Source organism: Penaeus monodon, chromosome 42 (assembly GCF_015228065.2).
Source record: "Penaeus monodon isolate SGIC_2016 chromosome 42, NSTDA_Pmon_1, whole genome shotgun sequence".
NCBI classification, from domain to species: Eukaryota; Metazoa; Arthropoda; class Malacostraca; order Decapoda; family Penaeidae; genus Penaeus; species Penaeus monodon.
In genome coordinates, this window is record NC_051427.1 from 21,002,275 (window position 1) to 21,009,764 (window position 7,490).

Sequence of the window (7,490 nt, forward strand, 5' to 3'; positions counted from 1 at the left end):
CCAGAGGAACGGCATTGGAGTGGAGTGCCATATAAGAAGAGTGGGGGTAGGGGACCTACACGTGAGCGAGAGAAAAGAATGGAGAAAGATTTAGAGGTAGAAAAGCGGAAGCCATGGTTTGTGGCCCAGGAAGATACTGATGAGATTGCAGATTGAAGAAATTGGTAGAGATTTGATATGGATGTGCCAGAGGCATAGATAGTTAAATCATCAACATATAGTGATGACCGGGCTCCTGGTGGTAAAACTGAGACAATATCATTAACAGCAAGAAGGGATAAAATGGTACTGAGCACACTGCCTTGTGGGACACCTTCGATTTGAGGAAAGAAAGATGATATGGCAGAGGCAATTTTGACCTGGAAAGTGCGTTGGGAGAGGAAGGACTTTATGAAGACACCCATGTTTCCACGTATGCCTTGAGAGGACAATTGTTGGAGAATATGGTACCGCCATGTCGTATCATATGCTTTTTCTAGATCAAAAAATATAGCTAGTACGGATTCATGGCATGCAAATGCAGATGTAATATATGTCTCAAAATGAGCAAGGGGGTCAGCTGTGCTTCTGGCACGGCGAAAACCGAATTGGGAAGGAGAGAGAAGATTGTGAGATTAAAGATACCACATTAAGCGGAAGTTCACCATTCGCTCTAATAGTTTGCACAAGCAGCTAGTTAGTGCGATGGGGCGATAGTTTTGAGGAAGGGTACCCAATTTATTGGGTTTCAGGAAGGGAAGGATAAGAGCTTCTCGCCAATTAGAAGGGAAATTTCCTGATGTCCATATGTGGTTGTAAATTTTTAATAGGAAGGATAAGGAGGAAGATGGGAGTTGCCGGAGCATACGATAGTGAATACCGTCAGGGCCTTCATGAGTGTTAAAGCACAATTGTAGGGCAGCAATGAGTTCAGAGGAAGAAAATGGGGCATTATAGAACTCGTCAGAGGATGGGGTGAAGGTAATGGGGGTACGTTCTCTGGTGGTCTTAATAGAAGAGAAGTGTGGAGAAAGGTGAGAACCACTACTGACCTGGCTGAAATAATCACCCAGTTCATTAGCGACTTGGAGAGGATCAGAAATGAGGTTATTTCGAATATGGAGGACAGGGGCAGGATGGGGGGGATGTTTGCCTGATAGTTTATGGATTCGGCGCCAAACATTTGAGATAGATGTAGAGGATGTAATTGATGAAACATAATTTCGCCAGCTATTTGTTTTGCTATTCCGGATTGTACGACGGAGATAGGTAGATGCTCGTTTAAAGGAGATAAGGGCTGATAGTTGATTTGGAGTACCTCTTTTGTAGCGGTAACTGTTCCAGGCTGCACGTTTTAAGCGAAGTGCTTTAGTGCAATCAGAATTCCACCATGGAACACATTTGGAGGTATATGGTCTTGAGGTTCGAGGGATAGCTGTATGTGCAGCTCTTACGACTGTATTTGTGAAATACTGTATCATTTCTGAAATGGAGGTGAGGGAGGATGGAGGGGTATGAATAGCAGAGAGTGAAGTGAAAGTATGCCAGTCGGCTCTATCAAAGCACCAGCGTGGGGAGTTTGGGAGTGGTACGTATGAAGTAGGAGAAAGGAGAACTGGAAAGTGGTCACTATAGGGAAAGTGGTCTAAGACTGACCAGTGGAAATCTAAATGAAGAGAAGGGGAGCATAGAGAGAGGTCAATGCATGAAAAAGATTGCGTGCGTGTATCAAAGTGTGTGGGGCGATCTGAATTTAGAATAGTAAGGTCAGCTGTGGAGAGGAGGCACTCTAGAGATCGGCCTCGGGAGTTTGTGATAGAATCACCCCATAGAGTGTGGTGGCAGTTAAAGTCACCAACTATGAGGAAAGGTGGTTGAAGTTGGGAAATTAGATTTCCAAAAGCAACAAAGTCAATGGGGTGGGAAGGGGAGAAGTAGACTGGAATCACTGTGATCCAACGATGAAGGAAGATACGGATAACTGTGCAAGGGACATTGGTTTGAAAGGGAGGTGTGACATAAGGTGTTTTCTGATTGATAAGTATGGATGAGACATAAAGGGAATGTGGGGAAGAGACAAAACGATAATTGGGGATTGGTATTGGAGGATGTGTAAGAAAGGTCTCTTGAAGGCATACAATAGATGGATTATAAGAGGAAAGGATATGACGAAGGTCAGGTCTGTGGGAGCGGAAACCGCGAATATTCCAGTGAAGGATAGTTATACTTTACTGATATAGATTGTAGTACGTGTTGGGGATTTTGAGGGGGAAGCAGCTAGAGGGTGGGAAAATGACTGAGAGGTCTGAGATGGGAGAGGTGTGGGAGTTGGTGTTCTACTAGGAGGGGTATTAGGAGATGGAGGGTCTGAGGAAGGGGATACTTGTGACATAAGGGATTCACGTGTTATCCAGGAGGGAGTGGAAGGGATAGAGGGGATGGTGGGAGGGTTAATGTGGGCGGGGTTGGAGTCGGGGGGGATGGGCTGTGTTGGAAGGGGGTAAGAGGATTGGGTGTAGGGGGGATATCATTAGGAGGAGGATGGATATCAGCAGTTACTTGGAGTGTGGAAGGAGCAGGAGTTGTAAGATTTGGAGGTTGAGTGTCAGTTTTCATTAGGTAATCTTGAATATTTTCAATGGTTTCTTCTGAGGAGTTGGTTGGGGAGTTTTGGGGGATAAAGGATTTCTTGTGAGGGGGGGAAGAGAGGACTGGTGTCTCAAGCATAGGAGCAAAGGAAGGTGGAGGTGACTGTGTGTTAGGGGAAGAGGGGGTGGAACGTTTGTTCTGTCTGTTACGGGTAGTGCGAGGAGGGAGAGGGGAAGGTGTTGGGGTTGTAGTGGTGATTGAAATATCTGTAGTAGAGATTGGAGTGTCTGGATTTAGGATGGCAAAAGAGTTTGACTGGGGAAGGTAGGAGGTAGAAGAGGGGGGTTAGATGTAGGGGGGGTGGGTTTAGGAGAATTGGTAGAATGAGCAGTATTACTGGAGTAAGGAGTAAGAGAGAAACCAAGTCGACGTGCTTCTTGTCTGGCTTCACGTAGTGAGTCCAAGTTTGAATCTGAGAGTTGCTACCTCTGACTCAAATTTGTAGGTGGGACAGCCCCTATAAAATACATTATGGGGGCCGCCACAGTTGGCACATGTGCGTGATTGTGCAGGGCATTTAGATCGGGTATGGCCAGGTTGGGCACATAGTGGGCATCTGGCTGTGGAACGGCAATGTTTGGCTGGGTGTCCTAGACGCCAACAATTTTGGCACTGACGTGGAGGGGGTTGGTATGGACGAACAGGGAGGGATTCTCCTCCTATGTAGACGTTAAAGGGAAGGTCATGTCTACGGAAGGTGATTTTGGCTATGTTAGTGGGTTTCTTTCGATGACCTCTGGGGGGAATGGAGTAGCATTGTACTGACGTTGCATCATAGTCTGTGAGACAGGCAAGTAGGTCTTCTCCACAATCTGACCAATCTTTGTCATAGATTGGGCAATTTGCTGGGGAGATTGAAACTGTTCCAGTGCAAGTATTGAGGGTTGGATGGGGTTCTGCAAGGATGGGGTTACCATATAGGTCTGTTAGTTTGTTAATGCTATAGCTTGGTTTTCGGATGTTACTGTGACAAGACGGGAGCGGTCGGGTCGGCTACGGAAAGAGACTTTACCTACTTGTTTTTGGAGACATTGTTGGAAGAGAAGGGTGTTGTCAGAGTAGGGAGCTGTGGGAGGGATCACGAAAAATCGGTCCCATTTGGCTGCGCTGGAGAGGGTATTCAATATTGTTGTAGTGATAGGGGTAGTCGAAGGGCGGGGGCGTGACAATGGAGTAGTGTTGAGGGAGGTAGTGTTATGGGTAGGTGGGTCATAAGGCTGTAAGGTATTAATAAGGGAGGATGGGGTGGTTGATGTTGGAGGTTGTGGGGGTAGAGGTATTGCAGTTGAGCGTGCTGGGAGAGTGGAAATGTTCCTTAAGGGTTGATTGTTGGCTACTGTACTAGTAGGCATTGATGAGGGGGTAGTTATTGCAGTGTTCGGAGCCGTGGTCAAAGGAGAGCCTGGGGTCAGGGAATCGGGTGGGTTTACATCGTTGGGGCTATTTGATAAAGGGGCAAGCCTCATTGCCCCTAATAGTGGGGATAAGTTTTCGTTACTGGCCATGGTAACCCTGGATCATGTTGGGGATAAAAACGGTCCACCCCTCAGGGTCCCATTGAGGGGTAAGGGCTAGATAACTAAATCAGGGGAATACCGTGCCCATGGCTCCCTCAGGCTGTTCAGGACTGGCACAAAGTCAGCCTTTCATCCTTTCAGCACGGCTCTCACACCTTAGGAGGTGGATAGCAGAAGGGTTTGGTGAAGGGACAGAAACGAAAAGTGGGAAGGAAAATAAAGACCATGCAAAATTAGTTAAGTCGAGGGCTGAGTCCCAAGGTTGGGGAGTTCCCCATCATTGGGTCCCAGTCTCCGCCTCCTAAGCCCCCCCACGACAACAACGGGCAAGGGATTGGGGGGGGGGGGGATACAGTATCAGGAGGGTACTGATTAAGACATCTATAACAGAACCCAGATTTCCATAATAGTGGAAGTTTAGCAATTATCTTTGTACTTAACATTTTCTTTCTTGGTTCTAAAAACAGAAACAATAAAGGTTGGAGTCCCATTTTCCCTTCCTTTTGTAAAGTACTCATTTTAGGGTCTGGGATGTGTCCATGTTATCATCAGAGAATTGTACCTGATTAATTATTTAATTTAGACATTTAATGAACTTTTAGTCATTCTGTATATCAAATATTAATGCAAGAATGTTAATATAGTAATGTTAATCATATCCAAATGATCTTTCTGATAGATTATTTATTATTATATGTATCCTTACATTGCAAACACAACACATTTTTAAAAATCCCGAGCTGTGCAGGGGGTACTGATGCAGTACACTTTGCATGTATAGGTTAAATAAAACAGTCCATATGTAGATAAGATCTTATTCCTCTCTTCAGGGCTAACACTTTTTACAGCTTTGTACAGCAAACACACTTACTGAGTCAGTGGGTGCAAGTTGAAAACATTTTTAAAAGGCTTCTTAGTGATCTTCAAGAAAACAAGAAAAGTAAAGAAATTAAACCTATATAGTTATATTCTAGACTGATACAATACTGACTTTTTAAACATGGCAACAATAGACACTTCATCCTATCCTGGCGCTTTTAGGAATCTTATAGAGACTCCATTAAGCCAATGCTACAATTATCCTATTAATACTGAAGAGACCAGTAACATGGCCTTGTTAATTTCCCTTCTTTCCAGTTATCAGGTTCCTCTTTTTGCCATTTTTTCTCTCTTCTCTTTTCAGGCACAACCAAGGTTCTTGATTCTGTCATTTTGCAATCAATTAATCCAATCAAGAGACAATCAGAAATGTGTGGGTTAATAATGGTGGATATTTATAGACATTGACATTTATCATGAACTCAGATCAAATGATTAACACGTCCATGTGAATATGACAAATACATCTAATTCTAAGCAACAGTTTTAACAGTGAATCTGGGTCACCAGGAATCCAGTAATACTCTTATCAAAGGAACAATCATTTATCTTTACATTTCCTAAAAACTTCCCCTATTGACTTTCCCCTTATGCTGCTCAGTCTGCTCTAGAATACCTCGCCCTCAGAGAAAGAAGGAAAGTGCAAAGACAAGATCATGATCTGGCTGTCTGCCAATAGCTGCCCATAAAACCCATGGTGACTGGTATCAACTGCAGAGAAGGAACAGTAATACTTTTTAAGGAATTTTCCCAAAGACCAGTAACATTTGGGACACAACCACACACAGTCCATCACAAGAGCAACTGAGGGGAAGGTGTAAGAAAAAGATAAAACTCAGGGGATTTCTTGTAAATTAAATAATAAACAAACAAAAAAAATAATTAAATGCTAAAAAGAAAAGCCAGACAACTTGCACCCGCCTACCCAAAGCCCCGGTGGTGAGTATTGGATGATGAGACACAAGGTACACGCATGACTCCAAATATTGACAAAGTAGATACGGGACACTGAAATAAAGATGTGACCATGTTTCTGAAAGTTCATAACTATACATAACTTTTGCCTTCAAGGATCTCTCTTCATTCCTTCTTTCAGACGCATTTTACACTGGATGACTTAGCTGTATACAGTACTGTATATTCATATATGTATATATATTTATATTTATATTTATATTTATAAAAACATAATCATGATGGCTTAGTAGTAACACCTTAGAAAAACTAGTAGTGGAGACATGTACCATTGTACAATAAATGCAATATCAATGACTGTCCTTAGCTGTCATTCAAACAGATTCCTGCAGTAGTTAAGACCACACTTCCTATATGAGAAAAAAAGAAAAAGAAAATTATGAAAAAAATAGATATAACTGCGAAGTGTTAACAATAGTAAAGCCTACGACAAAGAATCTTCATGTTATCAGACATTTGCCCAACATGATACGCACTTGAAATGTGGGGAAATGCAATTATGGTCAATATGACTTTCTCCAGAAAACTTTGGTATGACCCCTTGGGAGGGCTTCTCACTGCCCCCAACCCTTGAATAGGAGCTCAACTGGGTCCTGAGCAATGAAAAACTCTCGATAAATTTTAGTTAGCAGGGAAGAGGGGAGGGGAGGGGGTAATATCGTGAGAGATGTACTTGGAAAGCAAGGTTCATTGACACTTCCATCCTCACTGCCCGTGCTCACTCCTGTGGACATTCTGCCTCCGGGCTAGAGAAGAAAGCAGTTTTCTAAATGCATCTCTCTGTATGTTCCATATCAAAAGACAGTCAAGGGTCTTGTGCAACTGCCAGAATGTATGCAGAGGGCTGTACAGACACTAACATCTATGCAGTTAATGAACACATGCAAAATACCCTCTGATGATCTGGTCACAAGCAACTGTCATGTCTTTTGCAACACATTCATGGCTGCAACACATCATATCACAACGACAAGTTTTGGGCATGTCATAAAAGCAGGCAAGACAGTAAGAACATCTTTCTATCGTCCTTGTGATACCCTGAATCATGTCCTGTGACTTTTGTGCAATAAAATGAAAAGATCAAAGTTTACTTATCATATTCTTTTGGGATGACTTTCACTGCCTTTAAATGTTTGTTTGTTTGTTTTCCTTCCTTAAAACTGTGGCTCACAATGCAAAACATTTTATTTTTGGTAAAAGCAACACACCTTTGAAAACCTGCATACTCAAAACTTGGCTTACACTGTCAAATAAGCTAAGCCACAGAGCCCACTATGGAATGCTAAAGAGCAGTGATATTTCAATTTGGAGAAGCTTACTCTACAAATACTAGAATAACAAATGCAGAATGGCTCTGACAATATAATTGTAATATTCCTAAGCATGAGCAAAAAGCTAGCATAATATTGGCAGCATTAAAATCACTGATGTAAGATTAATTAAGTACACAAGATAAAAAAGTTGTTGTATATACAAACTTCTCAACAGACG